Source organism: Panthera onca, chromosome A2 (genome assembly GCF_046562875.1).
Source record: "Panthera onca isolate mPanOnc1 chromosome A2, mPanOnc1 haplotype 2, whole genome shotgun sequence".
NCBI classification, from domain to species: Eukaryota; Metazoa; Chordata; class Mammalia; order Carnivora; family Felidae; genus Panthera; species Panthera onca.
The window spans coordinates 14,565,549-14,583,694 of NC_138340.1; the positions used below are offsets into that span (position 1 = coordinate 14,565,549).

The 18,146-nt window shown below is 46.2% G+C and overlaps 1 protein-coding gene and 1 long non-coding RNA gene across 3 annotated transcripts in view; one reads left to right on the plus strand and one right to left on the minus strand.

Annotated features, from left to right (window-relative positions):
- The window catches only part of GATAD2A (GATA zinc finger domain containing 2A), a 103,988-nt gene that overhangs the window by 1,149 nt on the left and 84,693 nt on the right, over positions 1 to 18,146 (plus strand). Inside the window, exon 1 of one of the 2 annotated variants that reach the window (XM_060630755.3) lies at positions 14,076 to 14,390. The exons of the other annotated variant lie outside the window; for it this stretch is intronic. The gene's annotated coding sequence lies outside the window, so the exon portion shown is untranslated. Of the gene's footprint in view, positions 1 to 14,075; positions 14,391 to 18,146 lie in introns of those variants that run through there. 2 annotated transcript variants of the gene reach the window in all.
- On the minus strand, positions 1,189 to 13,870 carry LOC132678437 (uncharacterized). The gene is made up of 3 exons (XR_009609595.2): positions 13,640 to 13,870; positions 11,547 to 11,719; positions 1,189 to 1,869 (listed from the first exon to the last, which is right to left on the minus strand). It is a non-coding gene; the product is annotated as an uncharacterized LOC132678437 (long non-coding RNA).

Here is an 18,146-nt window from a genome sequence, read left to right on the forward strand (position 1 = left end):
TTCCCAAGCGTCCCTCCCCCGCCTGAGGTGCTGCTGTTGCTGCTGTCACAGTCCTTCTTGGAGGTGGTCCCCACTTTTCTGAACTGTTCCCATTCTTGATGCGACCCCCTCCTTTTTGGTGAGTGCCTCCTCTTTCCTGAGGGGTCCCCACTACCCCGAGATGCCCATTCATCGGACTGGAGCCTTAGCTGTCTGAGGAAGAGTTCCCCCCTCTTCCAAAATGTGTTCTTTTGGGTTCTCCATTAATCTATGGAAGCCACGATTTTCTGAGGGTCTCTGGCTCCTCCAGAGGTTCTGCCCCTAATATCCCCATTCCTAGGGGATCCTCATGTCCCTTAAGTGTGCCTCCACTTTTCCAAGATCACTTCTGCTGGTGGGAAACACCGTGGAGTTTTTCACTTCTCTGAATGGGTGCCCCCGCATTCTGAGGCCTTCCCCTCCCACTTGCCAGAGGACATTTCCCCCTTTCCTGAGGTTTCCCTCCTGATTCTCTAAGGGAGAAACTCTTCCTTCATTTTCCTTGGATCCCCCAACTCCAAGCCTCCCCTGTTTCTGTTTATGGCACCCTCTTCCTCTTTTCTGGAAGGAGAGACCAGAAATGTGCCCCCTCTTGTCTTCTTTCTTGCCAGATTGGAGGAGGAGTTCTTTGAACTTTTACCTCAGCTTCCAGGGACCTGGAGAATTTTGTGGCTGGAAAGGAATTTGGGAGACAGAGTCAAAAAGCGTTGTTTTCTCTTGTCCTTCTGAGACCCGCTAGATTTGAGGGGGAGCAGGAGCTGCTTGCCAGGTGACCACCTTGGTTCGCTCTAATTGTGAGCCTTGGGCCACCACAGTGTTGTGAGGCCGATGTGAAGGCTGGAGGGACAGGGTTGGAGCGTTGTCCTCCCGTTTTCCCCCATTATCACACTGTCAGGCTGTGAGACTGACCCATTTCCTGTTCCATCCCTCCATCCTCCCTCTGCATAGTATAACTCCCCCCTCCTCCCCACACCCCCCACTCCCGCCCCCAAACAAAAAAGGAGAAGCAAAAACAGTCCTTCAGGTCTTCCTGCTGTGTTTTCTCTCTCCTTGGGCCTTCTGATTCACCCCTTGATCTCTAGAGGATCCCTGGTTTGTGGGCCACTCTGGTTTGAAAGGCAGGGCAAGAAGCAGGAAATGGGTCACCTTAGATCCAGGAAGGGTGGAAGGGAGGCAAAGGACAGTATTTCTCTACGTTTTAGGTAACTTCAGCCTGGCCCAAAGGAAGTTTTTACATGGCTTTTACAAATCTCATGTGTACTTTTTTTAATGGCCCACCCTGGATTCCAAATTCACTCCAGTAGCTAATTTTATCTGCTTTGCCAAACGCAGAGCTCTCTGGAGCCCAAGTAGATGAATGCTGGCATTGAGAGATGGTCCAAAGGACAGGAATGAACTCAGTTTGAAACCTGAGTAACTTGTAACCACTTCGTGTCCATGCACAAGTCTCAGGCTAAAAACATGGGGGAGAATGTTCTTGAAGTAGAGTTCTGAAATGTAGGCTGAACTGTTTGGTTTAGCGTTTCAACAAGTTCTTCTCTCTGACTCTGCTAGAACTGTAGTTCACTTTACAGTGTGACTTAAAGCTGTCTTTCTCCTGTTCGTTTCCATCTGGGTCTTGCTTAATTTGAGTCCTTTGTGAAGATTCCTGCCGAGGCTATAATTTGAGTTCTAAATTCGTCGGGGGACCATGTGGACACAAGTTTCAACTCGAGCTATTTTCTTCTGTGGAGAAGTGCTTGGAGAGTTTCCTGGGCCCTCTGCTCCTGGGGTAGTCAAGTCCAGGCAGGAAGGTGCTGCAGACCTGGTTGCTCTCTTACTGCCTCTTCCTGGTCAGTTGCAGGCACTGCCCTGAGGGGAAGGGTACGGATGGTGGGGAGCTTGGGGGTTAGGGTTTCCTGAGACAGGGCAGAGAAGAGCTGGCACATATTTATTTTAAATGAAACCCATAGGACCAACAGGATGGGGTGTTGGAAAGAGAAGGGGGAGCTTTGAAGCCAGAAGGACCTGATTCAGGTTTTGGTCTGTCCTTCCTAGTTGTGTGGCCTTGCACAAGTTAAAATGCAAAATCAGCACGTTACTAAATATTTGAGGGCCACCTCTCTATGAATGTGTGTGAAGATGTCCACAGATGGGAAGTGCTTCCTAGACATACGAATGAATGAATCTGAGGGGAGGCAGTCAGTATAGACATATGAATGAATGAGTGAATGAATGAATGAAGGGGAGGCAGTCAGCATGGCGCCTAGCACATGGTTGGTGTGCAATAAAGGTTGTCTGTTGTGCTCATGAGATCAGGGTTCCAGACCAGGAAGCTTTTGACATTCTGCCAAGGCTAAATATGCCCGTAGAGAAAGAAATGTGGTATGTTTCTTGCAAAACCCGCTATCACCCTGGGTCTTGCAGCATTTTTCTGTGTTCAGATAGCAGCTATGAGATGGACTTGCTGCGTAGCAGGCATTTGCTGTGTAGAAGGCATTTGGCCTTGTCTTCTGCTTCTGTAAAATGGGGTAATTTGTAAGTGGAGGGCAAGTAGGGAGATGTACTATAATTAGACTGTTGGCAAAGTAGAAGACTATAATGAACTTTAAGAGTTGTGGGAAGAAAAAAATAGGTGAACTATAAACGTAAAGGATCATATTCATATTTTGGGACTGCTTGAGTGAGCAATATACAGCAGTTACCTGGTGAGTGATCTCTTCTTACACAATAGAACCTTGAAAGAAGAATGTTCTTTTAGGGTAATGGATCAGATTTGGGGACAAAAGACTGGGAAAGTGATGTACAAAGGCATTTGCTGTCCCATAATAATAGTACATTGAGAGGGCCAGTGTGTGGCTTAGTGCCCATGAGGAGATCAGAGTTCACCTTGAGCTCCCAGGATCTAGAGAGCTGTGGAAGATGGTAACTTAGGGTGGGGGTGGAGGTAGGGGCTGGGGTGGGCAGGACACTTTTTTTGGGGGGTGGGGGAGGATTCTTTCTTAGCAATTACTGAAAGCCCTGAAATCATGGCGAGAGAGTTGGGCCTAGCCTTTTTCACTTACTAGTGTGGGGACAGATGGCACACAAATATGGGTGAAATAATGGGTGAAAATCCGAGCTAGGCCTCCACTGGGCTACTCCCAGGTTTGAAGGATTCCCCACCTGCCTTTGAAATTACTCCCTCTCCCTCCCTCTTCCCCTCTTTACTTTCTTCTCTCCCTCCCTCTGCCTCCCTCGCTATTGAGGCGAAGAATCCCCCAATCTTAAATTTCTCTCTTTTTAAAAATTTTTTTAAAAAATGTTTTATTTTTGAGAGAGAGAGTGCAAAGGGGGGAGGGGCAGAGAGAGAAGGGGACAGATGATCCAAAGCCAGCTCCTCATTGCTGATAGCAGAGAGCCCAGTTTGGGGCTCAAACTCACAAACCATAAGATCATGACCTGAGCCGAACTGACTGAGCCACGCAGGTGCAGGTGCCCCCTCCTAATTCTTTTAAAGACAGTTATTCCAGGGGCGCCTGGGTGGCGCAGTCGGTTAAGCGTCCGACTTCAGCCAGGTCACGATCTCGCGGTCTGTGAGTTCGAGCCCCGCGTCAAGCTCTGGGCTGATGGCTCGGAGCCTGGAGCCTGTTTCCGATTCTGTGTCTCCCTCTCTCTCTGCCCCTCCCCCGTTCATGCTCTGTCTCTCTCTGTCCCAAAAATAAATAAAAAACGTTGAAAAAAATTAAAAAAAAAAAAGACAGTTATTCCATTAAAGAAAAAAGAACAAAGCTTTATTATTTTTAAGATATAAAAAATAAAGTAAATAACTCTAAAGGGCTCACTATCCCTTTTGAAATTGTTCTGTGTCTTTTTGTGTCACAGACTTCACTCTGGTGGATGGTGGCGTCACCACCAAGTCTCTTATCTAACAGGAAGTTTTTTAAACTTTTTTTTTTTTTTTTAATTTGAAAGATCCTTACAGCAGTAAAAACCCTTGGATAGTTAGAAATGATATTGATCTAGGTACATTTATTAGACGTAATGTAACATGGTTATCTGTTGGTGGGGAGCTCTAAAAGGCATATGGGTCCCAACACTGCCCAGCTTCTAACTCTGGACGATAAACTGTTGATTTATATTACTGAAATAGCTAGGGAAGTCAGGGTTTCCTTCCTGTTGGAGACAGCACTGGGGGCATTAAATCCCTGTAGGATCTTAATGATAAGAAAGAGACTGACCTCTTCTGGAATTGGGAAATAACTACTGTATGAAGTTGTTCCATCCAAATGCATGGAAGGTGTTATTTTTAATTTCTAGTATTAAATTTGGCTTTTTCCTCTCTGTAGCCTGGCTGCTTTTGTTTATTGTGGTGCATTGTTAGAATAATAATTTATCTCTTCAAACTGGCCTATAAGGGACAGTTTGAGCACTCAACTAAACAAGGCTTTTGTTGTGTGGCCATAAGGTAGGGCATTAACAAATTTTTTTTTTTAACATTTATTCACTTTTGAGAGACAGAGCATGAGTGGGGGAGGGGCAGAGAGAGAGGGAGACACACAATCCGAAGCAGGCTCCAGGCTCCGAGCTGGCTGACTCGGGGCCCGAACCCATGGACTGCAAGATCATGAACCCACTGAGCCACCCAGGGCCCCAGGGCATTTTTTTTTTTTTTTTAAACGCAACTTAAATTGGATTGAAAAATAGTGTTAAATATTCTGGCTCATGTAACTTCCTATATCAGCAAATAATCCAGCAGTAAATGTTTGTGTGACTATGTTGCACCAGGTTTACCATGCTGGGTGCTGGCAGCCTAACAGTGAGTAGGATAGATGAAGTCAGCTCTCAAGGAACTTAATCCCAGTCACAGAGAAGAAAACAATCAAATGAAAGACTATTGCAGAGCTTCTTTGGGAATATCCCTGGATGTTGGGAGCTTGGGGTGGAGTTTCTTGGAGGTTTAGAAGTGAAACCTCACTACTCCTCTAATTTACTCACTGGACTCTGCTTCTGTTTCCTCCATCTTAAAGGAGGCAAAAATCATGGCATTTTCCTGGGTGATTGTTGGCTGTTGGCACTAGTTGATTCAGGATGACTGTGACTATAATCTTTGAGAAAAAAGAGAATCTGGGATGGTCACTGGCAGGAGCATTTTCAGCTTCGCTTTTCTTGAAGTCAGTGGCAGTGTGTTTTTGGAATCCTGTGGCATTTCTTCATGGCAGTGCATGTTATACACAGAGATAAACAGGTCTAAAAGCCCTCTCGCCTTGTTTGAAATCTTAAAAGAAAATTCAGACAAGCAGAGTGCTTGGCTGTTGTTTATGGTATGGGAAAGAGTAGTGAGCTTTCAAATAGATAGACTACTTTGTTGTGCATTAGTAGGTTGTTGGTGCACAGTTCCCTCTGCCCTAGGGTTCCCTCTTATACTGGGGTTGGAGAAGCACTAACCTTAACCTTTCCATGATGTCAGATTTGATGTTAAGCCACATAGGTCAATTATGTGACAGATGCTTTTCTTAAGTGTATTTGTGAGGGATGGAGCCGGAGAGCAGGGGTGGAAATTCATTCAGGACACATGCTTCAAGAGGAGAGAGAGATTATAAGGAGAGTTTCTGGTAGTGTTTTGCTTTCCTTCAAAGTACTGACTTAGAGGTGAAGAGGCAGGCTCTGGCCGGAAGTGGGCGTGGACAAGTAATGCAACTGCATGTGACCAGGCTCCCACCTCTGGGCTTTGCTGCCCTTGGGAAGTGGATGCTTGCTCCCTCCTCACTTCCTGTTCCCTTGCCCTCCAGCAGAGTTCTTGGGCCCCAAGTTGAGTATAGAAAATATGTTCAAATTCTCACTTTTTTTTTCTTGGTAAGCTGCTTTGTTAGAGCTGCGATCCACCAGTGGACTTGCACTTGGCAGTTTTGGGGGCTCAGCTAATGTACCTACAAACTTAGGACTATCTGGCAGGGTAGCCAACAGGATGCTTTTCTGTTGCATTATCACAGTGTTCCCTGCAGGAGCTTGCCTGTAGAGGGCTGCTCTGGAGATGTGTATAGAACTCAAGGAAGCAGACATTAGCAACGTCCTTCTGCAAGAGTGTGTTCTTGAAGAATGGTTTACTATTATTTGTCTTTATTACTTTGTAAAAGTACCCTCTGTGCAGTAGAAACTTTAGAGCCAGAAAGACTTGGGTTTGTATCCAGATTCTGACACTTGCTGGCTCTGCGACCTCAGGGAAGTGGTTTAACTCCAAGTGGCCTAACTTCTTTGAGTCTCAGTTTCCTCATTTGTGGGGTAGGGATGGTAAGCATGAAGCAGGTGGGCAGATTGTTGTAGGCGCCCGATAAAGGTAGTTGTTATGGAATCATATCAAAGCTGAATGGCCCTCTTAAAGTTGGCACTCAAGTTTGGATAACTAACTACTTATGCCAGTTAATACTGTCTGAGAGTAAATCAGTCCATGTTGGGGCCACAAGCTGGGTGCAGCTGAGGACCGGTGATCTAGAGGTTCCCAGATTGGTTGATTTTTTCCCAGTGAGTTCTCTCAGTTCACTAGGGCTTTATGCTGCTGTGTATCACTTTGGTGTACTTACTATATAGACTTCCGGTGCCTCTTGAAGCATGGATAGGGTAACTGGGAAAAGGGCTCAAACTGGAGGGTGGGTAAAGAAAGGGTGATAGAGCTACTTGTTAGGTGGCTAGGCATTCTGGGGAGAAGAACAGCATAGGCATGGGCAGGGACCTGGAGGTTAAAAAAAAAACAGGGTGAGTTCTCTTGACCTGAGGAGGTTATGAACATCGGAAAGTCAAGAGTTTGAACTGAGCACCTTTGGCAAGAAAAGTCTAAAGTTTACCTTTAAAGGTGTAGAAAGTTTTATAAAATGTCCATAGTAGGAAAGTTCAATTCAAAATTGAACTCAGATTAAAATAATATTTAAATTGAATTCTTAATAAACATTTTCAATCAGAAATCAATGATGTCCAGTGAAATCAGACCATCTGGACTCTCTTTGTACTGGTATGTAGTCTACATGAAGTTTAATCTCCTAAAGATCTTCAAGAAAACAGATTTGGGGGCTGCTTCTGAATTATTATTATTATTATTATTTTTGAGAACTGTTATCATTTAAGCTGGTCTAAAATTCTTAACACAGCAAAACAAATTTTTAACTTGCATGGCATTTTCAAGGTGTAGGTTTTATACTTAGGAAACTTTCAAGTTATTTATTTATTTATTTAAAAAAAATTTTTTTTTTTTTTAAATTTTTTTTTTTTTTTTTGGTTTGTTTTAACGTTTATTTATTTTTGAGACAGAGAGAGACAGAGCATGAACGGGGGAGGGTCACAGAGAGAGGGAGACGCAGAATCTGAAACAGGCTCCAGGCTCTGAGCTGTCAGCACAGAGCCCGACGCGGGGCTCGAACTCACGGACCGCGAGATCGTGACCTGAGCTGAAGTCGGACGCTTAACCGACTGAGCCACCCAGGCGCCCCTTAAAAAAATTTTTTAATATTTATTTTTGAGAGAGACAGAGTACGAGTGAGGAACTGGCAGAGAGAGGAGACACAGAATCTGAAGCAGGCTCCAGGCTCTGAGTTGTCAGCACAGAGCCCGCTATGGGGCTTGAACTTGCGAACCACAAGATCATGACCTGAGCTGAAGTCAGACACTCAACCCACTGAGCCACCCAGGCTCTCCTCAAGTTTTTTTTTTTGTTGTTGTTGTTTTTAAGTTTATTTATTTACTTTGAAAGAGTGGGAGAGAGAGGGCACGTGTACCCATGTGTGCTGATGGGGGAGGGACAGAGAGAGAGGGAGAGAGAGGAACTCAAGCAGGCTCTGTGTTGTCAGCCCAGAGCCCCGTGTGGGGATGTGGGGCTCGATCTCATGAACTGAACTGTGAGATCATGACCTGAGCTAAAATCAAGAGTCGGATGATAGGGGTTCCTGGGTGGCTCAGTCAGTTAAGTGACTGACTTTGGCTCAGGTCATGATCTTGCAGTCTGAGTTCGAGCCCTACATCGGGCTCTATGCTGACAGCTCAGAGCCTAGAACCTGCTTCAGATTCTGTGTCTCCCTCTCTCTTTGCCTCTCCCCTACTCGCACTCTGTCTCTCTCTCTTTCTCTCTCAAGAATAAATAAACCTTAAAAAAAAAAAAAAAAAAAAAAAGAGTTGGATGCTTAACCAACTGAACCACCCAGGCACCCTGAAACTTTCAAGGTTTATATTTAATCTCTCAATGTATCTCTATTGAAGGTTGACTTTTGACTTAAATTTGAAATAAATATCTTATTCTTCTGTTAAACAAGGAGTTGGTAAAATGTAGGCCTGATCAAGTCAGCATGCAAGAAGGCATGGGTGTTTTGTTATCAAGCTGTGAAGGAGAAAACCAGAAAGACCCATCCCCTGTATATATATTTTTTAATGTTTATTTATCTTAGAGAGAGAAAGAGACAGAGTGCGAGTGGGGGAGGGGCAGAGAGAGAGGGAGACACAGAATCCGAAGCAGGCTCCAGGCTCTGAGCTGTCAGCACAGAGCCTGACAAGGGGCTTGAACCCACAAACCAAACCATGAGATCATGACCTGAGCCGACGGACGCTTAACCAACTGAGCCACCCAGGCACCGCCCCCTGCTCCTCTGTATTTTTAATACAGACACCAGGGTAGGAAAGGGTGGGGGATACCCATCCTGTCAGGAAAACTTTTGGGAAAAATGTTTTACCTCCCTCCTATGTCAGGTTGGAAGATCTGCTATTTAACAATCGGGGAATGGGGTATGAATTGGATACCAAGTGTTAAAATATTTTTTTTTCATGTCTAAATCATGGATGGGATGTTTATTAACAGACCAGTGATATGACTAACACTCTTTCTTTGCTAAATAGGTTTGAATAGGTTCATCTCTAGACCTAAGACTAACATAAACTTTTTTTTTTCTTTTTTCTGGTAGCTTTTTGATTTTTCCTTAAAAATTTTTTTAATTTTATTTTTGAGAGAGAGAGACAGCGAGGGAGGGGCAGAGAGAGAGGGAGACACAGAATCCAAAGCAGGCTTCAGGCTCTGAAGCACAGAGCCCAGTGCGGGGCTTGAACTCACGAATTGTGAGATCATGACCTGAGCCAAAGTCAGAAGCTTAACCTACTGAACCACCCAGGCGCCCCAGATGTTTTTCCTTTTAATTCTTTAATTCATAGAAAACATAGTTCACTTACTCACTTTTCAAAGACTTAAAATTGCTAAAATAGGTGGGCATTTTTTTTGTAAGCCACGTATAGACACAAAAGAGATAATCCTTGCCAACTGGTGACACACGCAGGTGAAGACAGAGTGGGAGATATACTTCTGGGTTCACAGTAATACATCTAGCAGTTTGTTTTTAACCCTTCAGGGGAGCATTTGTAAGCAGAACTCTGTAGTGTTGGGACTTCCTCATGGCCACACAGAGACTAAGTACAGATGGAGCCTGAACTCCATGTTGCCCAGCCACTAAGTATACGGAATTGTGGTTAGAAACGGTTAGAAATGACATTCAAAACAAAACAAACACATGCTGACAAAGTGGCCCGTCTCTAGAGAGCTGTGTTTTAGAGAGCTTTTCAGCATATATATGACAGGGATGAGGCAAACAGGTGCAGATATGTCTCCCACAAACTCCTAATCTAGCGTAAGAATGCTGTGATTTAAAAAATGACATTTGTGGGGCACCTGGGTGGCTCAGTCAGTTAAGCATCCAGTTCTTAATTTCGGCTCAGGTCTCTATCTCACTGTTCATGAGTTTGAGCCCCGGATCTGGCTCTGCCTCGCTGGCCTCTGCTCTGACAGTGCAAGCCTGCTTGGGATTCTCTCTCTCTGCCCCTCATCCGCTCGTGCTTGTGCGTACATGCTCGCTCTCTCTCTTTCAAAATAAATAAACTTAAAAATAAAAGTAAAAAAAAATGACATTTGTTGTATCAGTTATTTAAATTTTTTTTAATGCTTATTTATTTTTGAGAGAGAGAGAGAGAGAGAGAGAGAGAGAGAGAGAGCAAGCCAGGGGAATGGCAGAGAGAGAGGGAGACACAGAATCTGAAGCAGGCTCCAGGCTCTGAGCTGTCGGCACAGAGCCAGATGCGGGGCTCGAACCCGTGGATGGGACTGTGAGGTCATGACCTGAGCCAAAGTCAGACACTTAACCGACTGAGCCACACAGGTGCCCCTGTTATAGCAGTTATAATGTACTGGGAGTGTCTTGTTTTTCATAAAGCATCACTGTAATAGTTCCTGTAACTGTTTTCTGGTCCTTGAAAAAAGTACCAAAACTATCAAAGTACTAAGGAAATCACATTAACATAGAAATGTTCCTTCCCTTTCACAACAAATTGCATTCTAATCTCACCAAGTGAATGTGAATTTAGGGTGAAATAAGAAACTATAAAACAATCCTGAGAGATTGTGCTTATGATTGTCCCTAAACTCAGTGAAAACAGTTTTAGACTTGAGTTATAAAAATGCAAAGTGTGGAAAGCAGTCAGTGATCTTTTCATAAAATACTTTAAAAGAGATTTGGTACACTTTTGAATAAACAACCTGTTTATTCTTTAGAGAACTTCTCAGAAAACAAGTGGGAGCCTAGGGTCACTGATAGCAGTAATCTCAAAATTGGTTAAAGCCTACAGAACTAGGTCTGCTTAGCCTGCAAATTTAAGTAATTAAGTGACAATACATTCTGTGTTTTGAGACAGGCATCTAGAAAGTTTAAAGGATAATGAATCCATCCCTTTTCAGCCCTTTCTGTCTCCAAAGCCCCACACTCCAGGTGTGGCCAGCTCTGGCCTCTGCCTCTGCTCTTCTGGATGCTTGGGATGTCCCATCTGTTAAGATCTGGCCCACATGTCACATCCAGAAAGATTTCCCTGATTCCTCCCCAGGCAGGCAGTAGCCCCTTCCTCTGTGATTCCTGTCTTTCCTATGAATGCATTTTTTGCATTGAAATCTTCTGTCTTTCTGTGCCGCCAGCCTGTGAACTTCTGGGGATGGTGCTTGCAAACCTTTGGGGTGAATGGTCTCTTAGTTTTTCTCCATCAGTGTTTATCACATAAGACATCTTGAATTTTGTCCACCCAGAAACTTTTTTTTTTTAATGTTTATTTATTTATTTTGAGGTGGGGGAGGGCAGAGAGAATCCCAAGCAGGCTCCGCACTATCAGTGCAGAGCCCGACAGGGCTGGAACTCATGAACAGTTAGATCATGACTTAAGCCGAAATCAAGAGTCTGATGCTTAACCTACTGAGCCACCCAGGCGCCCCTCCACCAGAAACTTTAAAGAAGTCTCCCAATTTGGGGCGCCTGGGTGGCTCAGTCGGTTAAGCGTCCGACTTCAGCTCAGGTCACGATCTCGCGGTCCTTGAGTTCGAGCCCCGCGTCGGGCTCTGGGCTGATGGCTCAGAGCCTGGAGCCTGCTTCAGATTCTGTGTCTCCCTCTCTCTCTGCCCCTCCCCCGTTCACGCTCTGTCTCTCTCTGTCTCAAAAATAAATAAACGTTAAAAAAAAAAATTTAAAAAAAAAAGAAGTCTCCCAATTAAAAACAAAAAAATACAGTACCTTAAACATTCAGTAGGTGATGCTACTCCTTTTCAGTTTCATGCTACTGTGGTGCCTTTGACCAATTTTCTGCCATGAAAGAGGACAGGAATATGGAATTTGGCCCAAATTTCTTTTCTTCAGTCTCTCTTTTGTGCAGGAATAGGCTCAGATGGTATTTAGTAGAAGTTTATCTAACAGTACATTAGAAAGATAATTAGAATATTTTTGCAGTGGTTAGGGCAGAAGGAAGCCTGGCTGTTATTAGCAAGGATCTGATCTTTGAAGGATATTAAATTTAAAATGAATTTGGAAGAAAATTCTGTTTAAATAACAGAAGTGTTTTTATTTTTATTTTTTTATTTTAGAACAGAAGTGTTTTTAAAAGTATTATATTAACTGGTATCTGTCAGTATTAATTGACTGCCTTGTTTTTATGGCCAAGGGGAAACTGAGAAAAACATGGTTCTAGCCCTATTTGTCTTTTAATTAGTTTCTTCAGCTTTAGAATGGAATCTAAAGGCGATTGCATCATATTTCATAATCACCCAGCTGAACTATTTGCCGTTTAGTCCAGCACTAGGCATTGAGGTAGGAAGGTCTTTAGTCTGAACAGCCTGAGCTGCCTGCCTGAGCTTCGAGGACTCTAAACAGGTCTGGATTTACTGTCGCTTTTTCCATCTACACACCTGGCCCCTCTCTTTCTATCACAAAAATAAACGCTTTAACTACTTCACCCTACCCCCACCCCTGCTTTCCCAGCTGGAGATGTTGGCACTGCCCTCTGGAGCAGCCCACCTGTCACTAGTGCACACCTCAGCCCACAGGGGTGTGTCATTAATATGTCGCAGCTGATGCCTCTCTCTTTAAAATAGGGTGGTTGTCACCTTGGTGACTCACACAGGGCTTGCCAGCTCAGACACTGGAATCTCTACATCTATCTCAAGTCTTGGGTCTCCCACCTGACCACACTTTGCTGTGTCTGTAGTTAATTAAGTTGGCATTAATCAAGACCCAGGTGAGGAGCTGTGAGGTAATATTTTGCTTGTATTGCTTTAATATACATCATCTGATTAATGGTCCTACAGTAAAGCAGTTCTCAAAATATACAGCTGCTGAATTACAGTGAAAATTTGGATATTTGCTTTTAACCTATTCTTGCACTGGGATCAGGGAGTTCCTGCATTCCTATACCAAGTCACCTGTTTGAGAATAAGACTATTTTTGAATTTGAACAATTGAAATTCTTTGTAGCAAAACAAATTGCTGACAAAATTGGGTCAGGGAAGGCGTTTGGGGGTCAACAGTTTGTATTTTGTATCATTTTTAGTTTGAGGAATGCTTGCTTTTGGCCCAGGGGAGGTTGTGCCAGATGTTGCATTAAGCAGTTGGAAGATTTGGGGAGTGGGGTGGGGGTGGAATCAAGGACAAAAAGTTGCCAGTTATGCGTGAAACTCAACACAATTAAAATGGGCTTTTTTGAACTTCTTATTGTGGGTAGCATATAGCAGAAAAACAATTTGTAAAACTTGTTCTACATTGTTTTTCAGGTTTGGAGGCAAGACCAATGGTGGGTTGAAATTACATTGAATCTCTTAAAAAATGAAATAGAATAGTTAATATCAGAATACACTGCAAGTAGTGAAAGTATATTTGGTAAAACTTTTTTCAGTAGTATGAATATGTATTAAGATGTGTTATAAAACAAATTAAAAGCCACTATTCAGGAGTCTAGGTGTCTTATCACGAATTAACTCTGGAAAAAGAACATGAAAAGGCCTTTTCTGTTGATTCTTCAAAACAGTCTTAATATTGGGAGACTTCTTGTAATATTAGATATTTTGTGTTTCTATTGAAATTGTGTTTCCCTATATATAGTTTAATATATCCAAAGCCCATCATTCTCTCTCTCAGGTTAAACTGTGTTTCCCGTGTTTCCTCTATGTCACAGAGAAAGGAAGGGTGCAGATTTGGTGTCTTGGTGTGTGTGTTGGGGGGGGGGGGGTTCACCTTCTCCCAGAGGCACGGGGTAGGGGTGGTGCCGATTGGGAGGTAACTGGAGAGGGAGAGCCGGCATCCTCAAGTGTCTTGAAGTGGGTAGGTCTGGAGCTTACTTAGAACTCTCTTCACTTCACAGAAGTGATGGTTTAGCCGACGACCCCCGCGGGGGTGGCACTCTAACCTCCGTTTTCGGAAGCAGCTGAGTTGCTCCAGGTCTTGTAGCTCAGCCGGAGCGAGGTCAGCAGTGAGCGCGTTGTGAGTCAGCCCTGGGCGCGGTCCGCCCGGCTCTGCTGCCGGTGAGCTGGCGACGACCCCTCGGCCCTGCGGAAGGCGCTGGGACTCGGCGGTGGGGGTGGGGGGGGGGGGGGAGCCCGCGTGGGAAACCAACTGGCAAAGTAGGGAGGCGCGTGGAGCGCGGTCGGCAGAGGCTGTGTTTCCGGGGCGGTGCCGGCCTGCCTTGCCCCGCCCTCCCCTCATCATTGCCCCGCCCCTACAATAAGGCCACGCCCACCGACCATCTGTCCCCGCCCAGCCAGGCGCGGGCGGGCGGCGTCGCCTTTAAGAGCTCCCCGGTGTTTTGGGGGCCGCGGGCCGGGCGCGCTGACCTGGTGCGCATGTCCCGGGCGGTGACGCCGGCGCCGGGCTCCATGTGTGCGGCCGAGGGGCGCATTATCTGGCCGGCGGCGCGGGCGGGCGGGCGGACCGGCGGAGCGAGCGCCGCGGGCCCGGGCGGCCCCACAGGCGGAGCAAGCGCGCGCGGCCCGGCGCCCCCGGCCCCTCGGCCGCCCGGACCCGCAGGCGACCCCGGCCCCACGGCGCAGCGAACCTGCGCGCTGCCCTAGGGCCCGGCCGGCCCGCGGCCCGGTAAGTTCTGGACCAAACTTGGCGGGGAGCAGGGGCCGGGGGCTTGGGTCGGGGCTGGGGTCGTGAGGTGGAGCCCGAAGCGGCGGAGGCGGCGAGGGTCGGGCAGGGTAGGGGGTCACTGGGCTCTGAGGGACCCCGCGTGAGCATAGAAAAGTGAGCGCGAGCGAGTGAGTTGTATCTACTCCTTGTATTCTGGGAGCGTCTTCCTAGCGCTACCCTGGAAAGTTCCGCGCTCCGACGCCGCCCAGGCACGTGGGGGCCGGGCCGGGTGGGGGTCCCGGAAAGTCTCGGCGTCGCCCCCCTTCCTTCTGCGCTTCCTCCGGGGCTGGAGGAGGGGCTGGGCCTCCAGGGGTCGCTTGCGAGCGGCTGGGACGGGCGGGGGAGGGGGCGGCGGGCGGACGGCACGTGGACGCGCGGGGCGGGGGGTCCCAGGACGGGGGGCGGGGGTCCCGGGCGGGCCTGGCCGCTGCTCTGAACCCCGCGGCGGCGGCGACGGCGGCGGCGGAGGATCCCGTGTCAGAATAAGAGTCCCCGCGCGCCCACGCCTGCAGGGCCGTCCCTCTACCCGCTCGTGCCCTTACTACCTGACCCCAGGGTTCGGGGGACCCTTCCTCCCCATCTGGGCTCGAGCCCGTCACAGGGACCTACACTTTAAATTTGCCTCCCTATTTAGGCGGTGGCTGTATTGATTTCTTTTTTTCCCCACCTGGAATGGGTCGGCATCGGTGACTAGACAGCAGCAGCTGGCCTTTTAAAGGGATTATTGCCAAGAATCGGAATTGATCACTTTAACAAGGAGAGGCTTATGGGCAGGGCCCCAGCCCGGAACGTGATTGACACTGGTGTGTGTGCACACTTTGGGACCCAGAAATGAATGGGGATCCCTCCCTTAGGAACTGAATATCAACCTTGGGTGCGCGTTTCTGCCCTGCCTTGGGAACTTTGCAGGGGCTGTTTAATTTTGTGTATCTGACCCAGCGTCTTTAGTTGTGTAGTTCATCCTTATCTTGAGAGCTTTGGATTCTTTAGATCAAAGTCCGGGTGAGTCACTTGGGCCTTTAATTTTTTCTCTCTTCCTCACCCTTTTACTTCTTTCAGTTTTCTTGAGTACACAGTGCTTGTTAAGTCACTGGTTCTGTGTGTCCATTTCGTACAGTGACACCTTCTGGCTGTGGCAGCACAGAAACTGAGGGATAGACAGCCTTCTGTGTAATTGCTTCAGACTTGTACTGACTGTCCTTTGATGTTCTTTTTCTTTCTGGTAGTGGTTACAAGTTTTCTTTTAAGTTAGATTAGGTGAAATAATGTTTGCTGGCACCAGATCAGGATGCTAAGATTAGTAGCCTGTTACACCTGACAGCAAGCTGTGGAGGAGGGCTGATAGACCATACCAATCCCCAGATTTGAGTGCCTGTTGTGCACAGGCATCTTCCATGCCCATAACACTCCAGTGGGGTGGAGGATATAATCCCTACATTATGGGTGAGGGAACTGAAGCTCTTGGAGGCCAGGCTGCTTGTCCAAGGCTGCTGAGTGGTGGAGGGGCAGAGCTGGGCTTGACTGAGCCTGATGTTTTGGGCACCAGAGTCCAGGAATGCTCCTGTTTGCAATCCACTGTGTGAACATTTCCTGGGCACTCCTAAAACAAGAAGCCATTTACTTGTCCAGGCTCCAGTCCACTTCTGCTGGGAGTTGGGGGATGACCTGTGACTTGGGGACACCATTGTAGCCCTGCATTGTCCTCAGAGAGCAGAGTTACCAGCTGGCCTTGAAGGAGCCAGGCCATAGAGGTGCCCCTTTGCATTTGCTTCTTCAGCTTCCAACTCAGAAAAGTTGGTCCTTTTCTAGAAAAAATAGTTTAGAACGGAGGTTTTGAGAGCAATTTGCAGGATTCTTTCCTCATGTAGTCCCCCATTCTTGATTTTTCATCCCTTATTCCTCCCCACAAATTCTGAAGCTGATTTTTACAGAGGATTGCCTCTCATCTGGGATGTGATGTAGAAATTGGGATAGGTCCTGTATTACCGATTTGGATGCATTGTTATTTCTATTCAGATGACATCACTTTTTTTTTTTTTTTTTTTAATGTCAAGTCATCTCTATTAATGCAGTATCATTTGGCAGATCCTCTAATTGTATATTTTGGTAGTGAGGAAAGAAATGATGCTACTTTAGGTAGAAAAAATCCTGGAAGGATTTGTATCAGAATGTCAACAACAAAATCTCTGGATTAGGGTTAGGAGTGGGTTTTTCCTCCTTAACCTTTTTGGTATCTCTGTACTTTGTGATTATTTTAAAAATTAGAAGCATTAAATATTTTTAAAATCATTATTCTTTAAATTTTTTTTTTCAACGTTTTTTATTTATTTTTGGGACAGAGAGAGACAAAGCATGAACGGGGGAGGGGCAGAGAGAGAGGGAGACACAGAACTGGAAGCAGGCTCCAGGCTCCGAGCCATCACCCCAGAGCCTGACGCGGGGCTCGAACTCACGGACCGTGAGATCGTGACCTGGCTGAAGTCGGACGCTTAACCGACTGTGCCACCCAGGCGCCCCTTAAAATCATTATTCTTAAGTAATCTCTATGCCCAACATGGGGCTCAAACTCGTGACCCTGAGATCGAGAGTTGTGTGCTCAACTGATTGAACCAGCCAGGCACTCCAAGAAATATTTTTTTATTTGAGTAATAAAACACATTTTAAAGGCTCCAATTTTCAGTTCTCTAGTAGCTCTCACTTGTTTTGCATCATTTATTTTGCGAATTTCTGGCATGGCAAGGAATGATTTCTGGATTGATTTATTCAATAAATATCGGAGTGCACACTGTGCCTCGGGCACTGTGTTAGGAATCCCTGCTCAGTGGAGTTTACCATGAGATTAGTGAGAGAGAAATCATAATTAAACTCCTAAACATGGGGAAATTTATAAGGGCCAAGGAGAAAAGGATACCATGACCTGGTGAACAAGACTCAAGGGGGCCTTTCTCCAACTGGGATTGGAGGATGAGTGGGAGCTAAGTAGGTAAAGAGAAAAAGAATGGCATTTCTTGTAGAGTGAGACTGAAGGAAGATTGGGGTGGTTGGAACAGAGAGAGATACGGAGACATAAGAGGGTCTGGGATTTACCTTGAGAGCAGTGGGACCCCTTTCAGAGAGGACAAGGCAGGGACTGGTGTGATGAGGTTCACAGCTAGGACTTCCTTGGGCCTTAGACAGCAGATCACTGAAAGATGCTTCTGATGGGTGGGAAAGCAGCAAAGCCATTCTGAAATGCTAACATTTTCTTTCTTTCTTTTTTTTTAAAAGAGCTATTTATTTTATTTATTTTTACGTGGTTGGGGGCACCTGAGTGGCTCAGTTGGTTAAGTGTCTGACTTTGGCTTGGGTCATGATCTCGCAGTTCATGGGTTTGAGCCCCGCATTGGGCTCTGTGCTGACAGCTCAGAGCCTGCAGCCTGCTTCAGTTTTTGTGTCTCCCTTCTCTCTTTGCCTCTCTCCCACTCATGCCTGTGTTTGCACTCCCTCTCTCTCTCTCTCTCTCTCTCTCTCTCTCTCTCTCAAAAATAAGTAAACATTAAAAAAATCTTAAATGTTTATTTTGAGAGAGAGTGTGTGAGTGTGAGAGCTCAAGCACATGAAGAGGGGAGGGGCAGAGAGAGAGAATCCCAAGCAGGTTCCTCGCTGTTAGCACAGAGCTGGATGCAGGGTTTGATCTCACAACCATGATGTGAGATCATGACCTGAGCTAAAATCAAG